Source organism: Rhea pennata, chromosome 21 (assembly GCF_028389875.1).
Source record: "Rhea pennata isolate bPtePen1 chromosome 21, bPtePen1.pri, whole genome shotgun sequence".
Classification (NCBI taxonomy): Eukaryota; Metazoa; Chordata; class Aves; order Rheiformes; family Rheidae; genus Rhea; species Rhea pennata.
Genome location: NC_084683.1, coordinates 3,324,430 through 3,337,395, shown reverse-complemented (window position 1 = coordinate 3,337,395; position 12,966 = coordinate 3,324,430). Strand labels below are relative to the sequence as shown.

The 12,966-nt window shown below is 51.7% G+C and overlaps 1 pseudogene; it reads right to left on the bottom strand.

Annotated features, from left to right (window-relative positions):
- Window positions 1–309: 309 nt before the first annotated feature.
- LOC134149774 (C-signal-like) lies at window positions 310–3,017 on the bottom strand (annotated as a pseudogene).
- Window positions 3,018–12,966: the final 9,949 nt, after the last annotated feature.

Genomic DNA, 12,966 nt, shown 5'->3' with positions numbered 1-12,966 from the left:
GAGATCATGTTTCCAGAGCATGGTTACCTTCCCACAGAACCCACAGGCCATCACTCATGGGGATCCCCATGCACAGCCATGAGTCGGAAGAACTAGCCTGGTGGCACTGCTACACAAAACACTAAGGAGTCCTGCCTAGGAAGAAGGCTGCCCTCTGCAAGTTCATACCCCCCACACACATCCGGTTGCAGTCACAGATGGACATGGTAGCACTGCTGCTCATGGACACAGGTTTATTGAGGACGTGGGCACAGTGCAGCAGCAAAGGGACCTGCTGCCAGGATCTGGGCATGACGCTGGGCTGGTGTCTCACCAGGGCAGTGCTTTCCCTTCCCAGTCCAGGAAAGTCCCCGTGTCCTTCTCGGAGAGGGAGCAGAGCACATTCAGCACTCCTTGTACGCTCATGTCCACCGTCAGTGGGGCCTGCAGGGACAGAGGAGAAACACAACTTTGTGCTCAAGGCCTTCTAAGGGTCTGAGCAGGCTCCTGCTTCGGCCAATGCCTCCCTGAGCCCGTGGCTTGAAGCTCACTGGGGTGAATGAAGTGAGGAGACGCTAACACTTTGCAGGAAGGCTCCCTGCCTGCCTTCTCCTTCCCTCCTGTGCCACAAGCTCCAAGCATTATCCACACAGTTCAACTGGAGCCTGGCAACTCTCAGGATGTTCGGTAAACAGGACGCTCTGGGTTCCTGAAAAATGAGGTTCTGGACCTGCCCCAGAAAACATCCTCCCTTGTGTCCTGCTGAGTTCCCAATGTCCGTTTGCACCCAGCCAGGGTGGAGAGCAGCGCAGAGGATGCCGTGCTGCCGGTACCCCAGGGACTGGCACTTGGTGAGCATGTTCAGAGCAGCCTGCAAGGAGGCACCACAAGGATCACTGTGGGGAGGAAAACAGTGCCCTCCCCTAGGGAACATGTGCAGACCCCAAGGCAGGGGCAGAGGAGGGCAGGCAAGCAGAGCTCCCTGCGACACACAGTGCTGCCACAGTCTCCAAGCACAGGCACTCAGCACAGCTGAGAACAGCACTGGGAAGTGGCATACAGCATCTCCTGGCATGGACAGGAAGGAAGCGAGTGCCGTGGGTGGGAGAAAGGGACTCCCGAGAACCGTTGCAAGTGGAAAGAGATGGCAGAAGGGAGGGAGGGGAGTCACAAGAGGGCTTGAGGGGGTTTGGGAGATAAAAAGCTTGGGGGCTCACGCTGTGCCAGCACAGCGTGGCAGTACCTTGCTTCAGCGGTATGAGATATATTGCACATTATCCCAGAAACATATTTTCTCAATGGAGCCAACAATGCTGGACATGTTGATGATGGCTGCCTTGCTGCAGCTCAGCTCAGAGCTTGAGCTTCCCTGGGCAGCCTTCTTCAGCAAGGGCAGGAATGCCTGCAACGAGAGGAAAGAAGGGCCTGTGTGGATGCACTTCAGGAGATTTGAACTGCTCCTTCCACACTGCATCACATCAGCACCAAATCAGTGAGCAGATTCCTGCTCTTGCAACCTCAGACCTCCAGGTTCCTACTCCTTGGCACTGACCCATGGCTCCTTGCACTCCCCATCTGAGCTGGAGAATACAAGGCTGTTGTCAGGACGAGAGCCCACTGGGCTCTGGAGCAGAGAGCAGGCCCTTCCCTTCAGTCCTTCCCAGCTACCTCGGATCTCCCAGCTCCAGGAGCTGGAACCAAGGGGAAGCAATGTTCCCTGGAGCAGAGCTGCAAAGCCACAGGTGCGGGTTCTCACCTGGCTCACCAGCAGGGGCCCAGTTGTGTTGGTGGCATACACCTGGGACATGTTCTCCACAGTCTCAGTTTCCAAAGAGCTTGGTTTTGCAATCCCAGCATTGTTGATGAGGAGGTTCAGCCCAGAGCCCTTCAGGTGCTCCCTGACTCTGTCTGCAGCTGCCTGGATGCTGGCAGGGTCAGTGACTTCTACAGAGCCAACACAGAGTGAGGTAAGCGCCTGCTTCCCTTTGTGCCTCCCATGACGGCCTGATGCGAGGGCACAGGAGCCCCATGTGCCCTCAGGCATATGCTGGGGCAGGAATCAGGGCACGTGGGAGAAAGGGGGCCCCAGAGGAGAGAGGAGCCCCAGGCCACTCCCTGCCAGGCAGGAAGGCAGGAGTCTCTGGCATGGCTGGAGACAGGCTGTGGGGAGGAGTGACAGCAGTGAGCCTGCTTCCCCCACTACATGCTGGGACTGTTGGCACCGCTCCCACCTCTCACTGGGTTGCTGCGGTGCGCACAGCATGCCAGGTGAGCGGCTGGGCTGTGGGAGCAGACAGTGCTGGTTAACGAGGAGAGCCTGGGCAAGGGCCCCTCACCCTTGGGGCACAGCCAGGAGCACCTACCAAGTGGAATGATGACCAGGTTGTGGTGCTTGGGGGCCAACTGCTGTAACTCCTGCAAGAGAGGGCACAACAGAGAGGCAGGGACACCTGGGCAGACGTCCGCTCTCAGCCTGTGCCAGGCACAGCCACTGTCACTCCTGCTCTGTCCCTGCACTGCCCCATGCCCAGCAGCCTACCCTGGGTGCCCTGCTCCAGCCGGACACGGCTCCATGCCTCCTGCACACATCACATGCCACTACCTCACCCTCTGCCCTCCTGTTGCAGACTCAAGCCTTTCCCTCTAGCCCTTGAGGAGATGAGTGCCAGGCTGTGCCAGGAGCTCCCTGCCTGTCCTCCAGGAGCCCTAGCCTCTCTGCACACCCCATGCACAGCTCGCCGGGCTGCCCTGTGCCCTGGCAACTGCAGTGCAGGGTTGCACCTTCCCATCTGAGTCCTTACAAATCTTCTCCTGGCCCAAACATGCCCCCCAGGCAGCATGTGATGACCTGTGCTTCCACCCCCAGCAAAGTCAGCTCCACTGAGCCTCACCTGTGCTCACTCTCCCTTGGGGTCCCGGCAGGCTGCAAAGACCCACTCGGGTGGGTTTGGCATCTGCAGGAGCTGCTTGACAATTCCCAGGCCGATTCCTCGATTGGCCCCAGTGACCAGAGTGGAGCAGACACAAAGCCCTGCCATGGTGCTGCTCCTCCTGCCTCTGCTCTAGCTTGACTAGCTCACTCAGATCCTTAATGCTACTTATAGCTTGTTCAACTTCCACCCCACCCATTCAGGCTTGCACAAAGACTTCGCTCTAGGTACAGTCTCTCCAGCTCTCTAGGACCCAGTTCCTGCCTGGGCACCAGACCTCATTGCTCCAAAGGCCAAAAGTCACTTAACTTTCCCAAACACACAGAACTGACCTCTAGGACCTTGGCCCTGTGAAGCAGGAGCCCAGGAGCAGGTATGCTGAGGGAGGAGGGAGGGAGCAGCCAGTGGAAGGGATGCAGGGTGCACATGGCTCAGGTGGGCCTGACAGCTTCACAGCATTTCTGTGTCTTTCCCATATAACACCAGTTGGAGGTTGAACGTATTCCCCTTCTGCTGGTTTCCAGGGCCCTTCAGATGCAGCTGCAGGAGGAATTGTGAGGAACTTCAGCTAAGGCTTTTATTCCTTCTGGATTAATTATTCACTGTCCCTCCTTCAGAATGACTCCTCAGTACTTCACCTCTGTACAACACAGCTGGAGCTTAGATGGAGGTGCACAATGCCCTTTAGTTGCTAATGCAGTGCATAAATATATAGTATCCATTAAACAATCATCAGAATTTTGCTTGTTATCAATAAATCATCTGCATATTGTATTAAAATCGAACCACCAGGAAACTCAATGTCTTTCAAATCTTTTTTTTTTTTTTTTTTTTTTTTTTTTTTTTTCAATATTTGAGCGAATTTGGTAGAGACCCAGTAACCCTTGCAGAAGTCACGTCTGTGTTAACGGCTGTCCTTTCCAAGTAAGGCAAATTAGGGCCAGCTCTTTTCATCTATTGGAATGCTAAAAAAAAAAAATTGCAGCAGTTAAGTGATCACAGTAAAATATCCAGCCCAACACAGTGTTTGCAGAAGGATCAGGTACCACTGGAGGAGGAGTCACCATGTGTTGATTGATAGTCCACAAGTCTTGCACAAAGGCTATGCTGGATCTCCAGCTCTATCTAGTTTATTCTTTTATTATTATTATTTTATAGAGCATATGGAAGTATCATATGGTAAAACACATACTCTCAGAATCCCCAGCTATATCTCAGTTTATTTATTTTTGTATGCTTTTCCTGGCTTCTTGGGGAACTGGATAGTGTTTTACTGCTAGTGGGGTTCCTCCCTTTGTTTTCAAGATCCCAGGTTGGACTGAAGCTGGTAAGTCAACATCCGTACTGCTTTTACTCCAGTTAACACTTTGGGTACTTTCACCCTGGGGATCGAACCTTAGGTTTAATCACATTCATCCCCATTAATATTGAACCCGTTTCATTGGGTGATAAACACAGTTCGACATCCAGGGTTTGCAAAAGATCTCTTCCCAGCAAACGTGCTGGAGATACTTCAGCTAATGCAAATCTCCCCCATACACTTTTGTTTCCTATCGTTACTAATCGGAGTTCACTTAATCTTTTTCTCTCTTTTGTTTTCTTCTCCAGTCTCCATGTCTTAATACCCTATCTTTGGTTCCAAATCCTTTTAGGGTAAAATTTAAAGGAGATAACACGGCTCCCATATCCACTAAAAATTCAACTTCTTGTCCCTCCGCTTTTCCTATTATATGTCCTTTCTGATCCAAGCGAATGCCTCACAAACTAAAAATCCTAGATCTTATCTCCCCCAAGAGCTGTCAGAATCTCCTGCCTGTAGTCATTGTGAATGATTTCTTTCACACACTAACTCTTTGCATTGGTAATTTCCTTCCCTAGTCAGGCTTCATGGCCGAAGGGGGCATTCCCACTGCAAGTGTTTTAAATTCCCACGATAGCAACACTCTCTTCTTTCGCTCTGTTCTCAACTTCTTCCCTTGTTTCCTGGTCTCAACCAGAACCCCAGGCTTGGCCTTTCTCTTCCTCAACCCCTTTCTTTCACTTACAAAGTCCCTACTAGAGCCACTACTTATAATCTCTTGTAAAGTTTCCCTTTGCCAGCCTGGCGTATGTTCTTTAAAATACTTTCATATATCGGATGCTGCTTGATCTACAAAAACACTAGTTGCAAGCGCATCATTGAAGTTTCATGGGGTCATTCCCCCATATTTTAGCAGGGCTTGCCAAAGCCTCCCCAGGAGTCCCTAGGATGTTTGTCTAGTTGCGTCTACATTCCCGTACTTTAGCCCAATTTACTCTTGCCTTGCCGTATACCCTCATTGGCTCTGTTAAATTTTGGAGTCCTGTTTGGCATATGGCTCCATCTCCTGAATTATTATAATCCCAATTTGGATCATCTGCCGGTCAGGGATTTCTTTTCCCTCCGGCCTGCTGAGCTAGTTCTGCATCCTTATTAACTATTTTATCTAGCTCATCTAGTTAGAATAATTACCCCAAAGAATCTGAGTATCTCCCCAGCTTGGACTGAATCCTGTGCATATGTTAGAAAACAGCTGAGCACACCGCTCAGTATCCTTCCTTCACCTCAGCATTTTCCTTCCCCACAAAGCTAGGGGAGCCCAGCCAGGACTCCAGGGCTGGTTAGTAACCACATGCAGCACAGCAGCAAGCCCCTTCCCTCTAGCCCTTGAGGAGATGAGTGCCAGGCTGTGCCAGGAGCTCCCTGCCTGTCTTCCAGGAGCCCTGGACCCTATGCACACCCCATGCACAGCTTGTCGTACGGCCGTGCCAGCTGGGCTGCCTTGTTCCCAGGCAACCATGCTGTAAAGATGCAGGTCACCATTTGAGCCCTTAAAAATTCCCTCCCAACCCTGACATGCTGCCCTGCATTTCCATTCTCCAACACAGCCAACTCCATCACAGCCTGGTCCAACCTCAACTGTGCTCACTCTCCCTTGGGGTCCCGGCAGGCTGCAAAGACCCACTTGGGTTGGTTTGGCATTTGCAGGAGCTGCTTGACAATTCCCACACCGATTCCTCGACTGGGCCCAGTGACCAGAGCAGAGTGGACACGAAGCCCTGCCATGCTGTTCCTGCTGCCTCTGTGCTGGTATCACACTGACTGCTACCAAGCCCAGGCACAGGCCCGTCTGACCAAGCTGCCCTCTGCCAGCTTGTCAGTGGGAAAGCAGCCCGGGTTCCTGGAGGTGCAACAGGGCACAGACCAACCCCATGACACTGCAGGCACTGTGCTGGTGCCACCCTGCTACTGCCATCCCTTCATGCCTTCGCCTTCTCCAGTCCACCAAAACCGAAGCACTTATTTTTGGGGGCCAGAACTACCTCTGCTCCTTCACGGAGATACCCTTTCCCACCTCCACCCTCCTAATTGTCCCTCTCCTTGCCTGAGGCCAAACAGGTGATGACGGCCTCTCCGACCCCATGCAGCACAGGCTGCTGCCCTTAACTTACGCAATGCCAAGGCCACAGGCCAGGACAGAGCAAGTGGGACAAGAAAACTGCCCGCAGTAACGATAACAGGCTGGAAAACCCAGAAACCCCTAGAACCACCCCTCCCTTCTGGAGACAGCACAATGGCAGCAGCGGCAGCTGCGCGTGTGCCCTGGACCCGCTTCCGCTTCCGGGTGGTGCCGCCGGTGGTTCTCTTGGCTGTTCTGGGTTAGGGCTATGGCGGTGCTGGGAATGGAGGAGCAGGCAAGCTGGAGTGGCTGGGTGCTGTGGCGGTGGCCCGTCAGGCTTCAGAGCCTAGGTGGGACAGGCAGAGAAGGAGGAGGAGGAGGGATGCCAGGAAGGGGCAGGGTGGCGGCAGAAGGCCGCTGCGGGCCTGCAGCGAGGGCAGTACCCTTCGCTGGGTTGAAAGAGTTACCAACAAGGCCTGGGCAGGGGAGGAGGAGGAGGATGGAGGAGGATGGAAGATAAGAAAGTGTATGGAAGGGGAGAAAAAAAAATCTTCTGAGCTGGGTGGGAGACTGGCAGAAGGTCACATACAGCTAGCACAAAGCTCCTGCTGCTGAGGTCCTGTGGCTCATTTGCTGCCAGTCAGGATGTTCCTTTTTTTGTGTTGTGTGGATACCATAGCATCTGGGTGTCTCTACTGTTGCACCTCCCTCGTCAGGGCTTCCTCCTGGTGCCACTCATCTGAGAGTTAGTGGGTCAGACGCAGCTTAGGATGCCATCGCTGAGAAGTGGGTGCATTTTACTGTCAGTGGGCACTTGAGTCTTCTGCTGGGATCGTGTTGCTTGGTGTGTGAAGCCATTGCTTGGACTCTGGAGATCTTTTTACATTTTTGCAATCTGCTGTTCAGATCTGGTGCCTCATGTCTTCTTTTGCAGGTTTGTGTACGAAAACAAGAACATGTCTTCTTCTAAAGTCTATGTCTTGCAGCCTTGGATTGCAAATCTCTTGGTGAATTATGAGCAGCTGGGTATCAATGAGAATCTCCTGGCAGAGCAGGTCCTGCGGGTAGGTACTGAGGGAACTGTCTTAACTTGCACAAATAGCATTTGAAATCTGAATTCCTGAAAATACTCAACAATTCCCAGTTCAGTGGTTCTGGATGGGTGACTCCTCCTCTAAGCTTTTTTGCTTGATTGTTTGGTTTTTGTTTTTTTGTTGTTGTTGTTTTCTGAAGGTGGAGTAACTGTGCTGTGCCCAGCTCTTGTGGCTTTAGCTAGCTTTTGTGCCTCTAGTATGTGTGATAGACTCTCGTGCAAAGAGTCTTTCCTCCAAGCCTCTCACCTGAAATCTGCCTTTCTCTTCTCTGTGTCCTTTTTTTTTTTTTTTTTTTTTTTGCCACATTATTTGGGATGAATGGGCCTGATAGTGGGCAGCCTATCAGGCTGAAGTGGGACTTGCTGAGAAAGAGGATGTTCTGAAGGTATCACAGAATCTCAGAATGGTTGAGGTTGGAAGGGTCCCTTAGAGATCAACTAATTCAACCCTCTGCTCAAGCAGGATCACCTATAGCATGTTGCCCAGGATAATGTCCAGATGCCTTTTGAGTATCCCCAAGGATGGAGATTCCACAGCCAAGCTGGGCAATTTGTTCTAGTCTCTGTTATCATCACAGTAAAGAAGTTTTTTCTTATATTCAGTTGGAATTTCTGGTATTTTAGTTTGTGCCCATTTGCCTCTCATCCCGTCACTGGGCACTACTGAAAGGAGCCTGGCCCCATCCTCTTGACTTCCTCCCTTCAGATATTTATACACTTTGATAAGATCCCCCCTCTGTCTTTCTTTTCTTCTCTAGGCTAAAGAGGCCTTGTAATGTGCCTCGAAGATGTGTGAGGATGCTGTGTGGCTGGGTAGAAAAAGGCAAAGATAGTTCCTGGATGCAGAAGAAATGCTGAGTTTTATGTGTTTCCCTGGGTTTCAGTGCATGTGACAGTCGTGCACTGGAGAGTAAAAGCATCTGCAAATGGGGCTGCTTAGGGCACGTGCCTGAATTAAGGCGTCTGTTCCATGCATCTGGCCTTAAAGTCCACTCTCCCTGGCAGAACAGCTACATGGGGTGACTCTGATCTTGAGCTGCCCCAAGGGAGAGAGACAGCTGTGCAGCAGCCCCTTAAATGTGCAGCTGAGCAAAAAGGGAAAAAGTCATGTCACCCACTTCAGCTTGTTGAAGACATCAGTGACCATCCGGTCCAGGACAGAACCGAGGTTGAGGTGGTCCTGGAGATAGATGCGCTCTGACATGGTCCCGGACTCCCCTCTTCTGTACCATGGCCGGGCACAGGTTGTGCACTGTGTCCAATATGGCTTGCATGATCGCCTGCAGCAAATCCAGAATTTAGGTGTGGGAAAAAGGAATTTTATGCATCTTTTCTATCAGAATTCAGATGTTTTCCTATTTGTCTCAGGAGATGTTGTGTACAGAGGGGACCTGAGTGATGGAAGGTGCACAGTAGGTGCTCTGCTGGAGCACACTGTGTGTCAGGCTCAGAGCAGCTGTCATCCCTTTGGCAGGACAGTCCCTGCCTCTGGGGCTTTGTCACATCTTGGGCTGAGGCTGACAAGCATCCCATGCCACTGGTGGCTCCCTGCTTGCTGCAGTGGCTCCTAGCAGGCACCCACCTGGATTTCCTGGCCGCAGGCCTGTGACGCTTCCTCTGTGAGACATTCCATCTTATGCTGCAGTTTGCCGTTCTGGTACGGGGTGTTTCCTGCTTCATACAACAGAGGAAAAATCTGCAAGGGGTGGAGAGAAAGTGTGGATGAGCCTATAGCAAATTATCTTTCCTCTGCTTGGCCATGTATGGTAGACTCAGTCCTGGTCCACGGCTGCCTTGTAGCAAAGCTCTCCTTGCATTAGCTGAGGACACCCAGGGATCTACCAGCCACACTGGGCTGAAGTTGCCCCCCCCCAGCCTCTCTTCATTCTTCTCCCTCTCAGTCATTCCCTGCCCACTGCCCCCAGAGTCCATTAGCTCTCCTGTCGTTGTGCCCAGACAATCTGCTCTCACATTGCTTATCTTTTCCTATCCCTTCCAGTATCTCTGCAGCATCAGCACTCTCTTCTTTAGTTAAATCTCTCTAGAGGCCTTCCCTAACCCAGGAAGCTGATGAGTAACCTCTTTCTCACCCTGTTGCAGGAATATGTACTCACCATGCACAACCATTTGTCCCCAACATTTGGAGAACAGCGCCAGGTCCCTGCAGAGCATCTTCACCATGGTATAGCCTCCAGGTGCTACCAGGAGACTTGGCAGTAAGTGGCAAAAGCCCCTCCTCTCCTTGTCTGCAGTAGCATCATCGACTCTGTTAGGTCTCACTGTAGGTTGTAAAGTCAGTGCCAGCCCCTTGCAAGCAAGCAGTTGTGATGGTCTGTATTTGAAGCAATTCTGTCCCCAAAACACCTGATGCAAATCCTTTCCGGTGTGGCCTCAAGGAAATTCTGGCCCCCAGGAGTCCTCTACATCTCCAGTCTCTAACAAACTGCTCATAGATTTGTGCAAATTTTCACTCCTGCTGGGATGGAGAGATGCAGTGTATCTCTTGGAAAAGCCCAGTGGAGCTGGGGAGGCACCATGGCTCTTGGCCTCGCCAGCTCATGTAGAGACAATTACTACACAGGGATGAGGACATAGTGACAGGCTTGGGATAGGGGCACAGGCTCAGGTGTGTGGAGAGACCCACACCTCTTCCCTGCAACAGCAGCTGATGAGATAGTAAGTGATAACACTGAGGAAGAAGATGCCCACTAGCTGGATTAAACAGTAACTAGGGGGTGGCCAAGGGGGGAAAAAAAAGAAAAAAAAAAAGTGGCAGCTTGAAAGGAAGTATAGAAGAAGAAAGAAAATGTGTAATCAGGAGAGAGAAGTGGGAACAGCAGCAGTCTAACAGAGTCTAACACTGCCAGGAGTGGCCTCCTCCAGTATCATGGCCTGGTGGAACATTCTCCTCACCATGTTGTGGGAGGCTGCATCCAGCCAATGCAGCTAAGAGTATGGGGATCCCCAAGGAGGGACCCTCTGGAGGAACATGGGGAGGTTTATCACCAGTGTCAGCATCAGCAGATTGTAAGAAGCAGAATGGGTGAGCCCAAAGCCAGAGCATTCACAGCTCCCAAAGAAGGGTGGTGCAAGCAGGGGAATCTCCTCTTTTGAAGAGGGGATGTGCTTATAGCCCACGGTTCCTGGGGAAAGTATGCACACAACTGTGTGTATCTATGTATGTGGATTAGACCATCTCGGGATCTGAAGGGGGCTCAGAAATTTGAAGCTGTTTTTTAACATTTTACGAGTGTTTAGTAATGTGATGTATATCTGTTGCATTTATGATATTGATCTTGAAAATTCACTGTTTGCTAGTTAAATGTAATTAATAAATCAATAAACTGCTTGGTGTTGGATTTAAACCCCATGAATTGAACATTTCTTTCCCACAACAGGAAGGCAAAGCAGAGGGAAGGTGACCGCAGTTTTCTGGGAGTGTGGCAGACTTACACTGACGGACAGGTTGGCGTTCCTGATGGCTTCCTCCGCAAAGAGGATGTCAGCTTCCACTTCCCTGCCCAGGCAGGAGCTCAGGATGTCAACATGCTTCTGCATGCTGAGGCAGATTTCGTTCACCATCTGGAGCACAGAGGAGATGCTGTCATGCACCAGCGCCTGAGCAGCACTGTAAGTCTCTGTCCTTTCTGTGATTTCCCAGGAGAAGGACACATGGGTGCTGCTTGATTGAGCACTGGGAGCACATGCAGGTAATGCTCCACAACGTCTTCCCTGACTAGTGACAAGGAATGCTGTACAGCAGGGAATTTCTTGCAAGCATGTGTTGAGCACATGAAGACAGCAGCATACTGTGAGGGGGAGGGGGGGATGAGCAGTCCCTAAATTCCTCAGCACCAAATTTGTGCGAAGCACAAGGATGAAGGCTGCTTGAGTACCTCAACCTCCTTCCCTTCTGCCCAGTCCTGCTCTCTTCTCCACGGCCTGCTCTGTCCTGGGCTCAGAAAGTGTGAAAATTGGTCTGTGCTGCTTGCAAGGATCAGCGTGAGGTGGGCAGAGGTCTGCTTTGATGTCCTGCACTAGCCAAGATTACTCATGCTGGAGCAGAACAGCTGGCTGTACAGCCAAATATGGTGGTTTCCTGTACTTGCCTGTTCAGAAGAGGTGGTCAGGATGCCCTGCTGCAGCCAGAAGGTTTGTGTGGGCAGCATGTGTTGCATTTGGTTCCTTGTCAGGCAGGACTGGATCTGCAGCATGTAAATAACCCTGTGAGGAGGCATCTTTGGCACCCCAGCCCATCTCCCCCAGACCCCAGCCCCACCTTGTGCGCTGCCTCCTCTGTTTTCTCAGGGTTGCTCCGATACACCTGCACCACATCATTCATTGGCAGGGGCATAGACTTGAGGGTGTAGGGTGTAGTTCCTGTGAGGCAATGGCACAGGTGAACATCAGGACAGTGGCACTACCAGCCCCTTTGCTGCAAGCAAGCATCTACATGGCATCTCCTGCCTTGCAGTGGCAGAAACCCTGGCACATCAGCCTCATAGTTTTATCTTCACCACGAAACACCTGTGTGGGGAAAGCATTTTCATGATGACAGGGCTTGTGGGGATGGCTAAGCTCGAGCAGATGAGTAAACTCCCCAGGGTCACAGTGGCCACCTGTCTGTACTCTCTGGCCACTCAGACTGAGGCCCTCTCGACTCAAACCACTGGAGCCCCTATAGTGTTTTGCCTCCCTGTGCATCTGCATGGCCGTGTGTGAGACCCCACAGTGGTCTCAGTAAATGAACAATTTTTTCCATCTTTTGTGGGCAGGAGGAAGCAGAGTGCCAGATCCCCACAAAAACAACCTATGCCTGAACAGATCACACTGTGCTCACCGTACGCTGACTTTGGTATGGTTCAGAGTGACAAAACTCTGTGCTTGGTTTGGATAGAGATCCTCAGCACTCCTGATGTAGGCTCTCAGCTCTGGTGGGTACCACAGCTTAGGAGCAAGACTTTTCTCCATGGCTGTAAAACTTGTCCCTCTTCCTCTTAAGTGATCCATGGTGCTGGAAGGGGGAAATGTGGGCCACAGCCAGCCTTGGGGCTCTGAAGCAACAGAGATGACTAATGAAGATGATGTCAACAGGTGCGTTGTGGGTTGCTTTGCTAGCTGCAAGGCCAGGGCCGTGTAGTGACTACACTGTATGGAAACTCCCCTAAGCACTGTTTCCAACCCACTGGCTCTGAGTGAGATACCCTTTCTGCATTTAGTGGGAAGAGGGCTTGGGGATGGTGATGTCCTGGTGCTAGAGTCTCTTGTGCATGGTGGTAGCAGGGCAGGTCAACCAAACAACCCCCTCTCTACCTCTCCAAGGCTTGAGCCACCTCCAGGAGTCCGTGGCCAGTTGTGTTGTTCCTGTCCCAAACCACGGTCCTGCAAAGAGTACAAGAGTGAGTCCTCTCCAGACCAAAACAGTAGCCTATGTCAGCTCACCAAATGGGACACCAACCTACTCTCCAGCTAGGAACTGATAGCTGGCATAGAGGGCAGGTGTTTGGCTGCCAGGAACAGGCGGGACCATAACAAGCTATGCCTG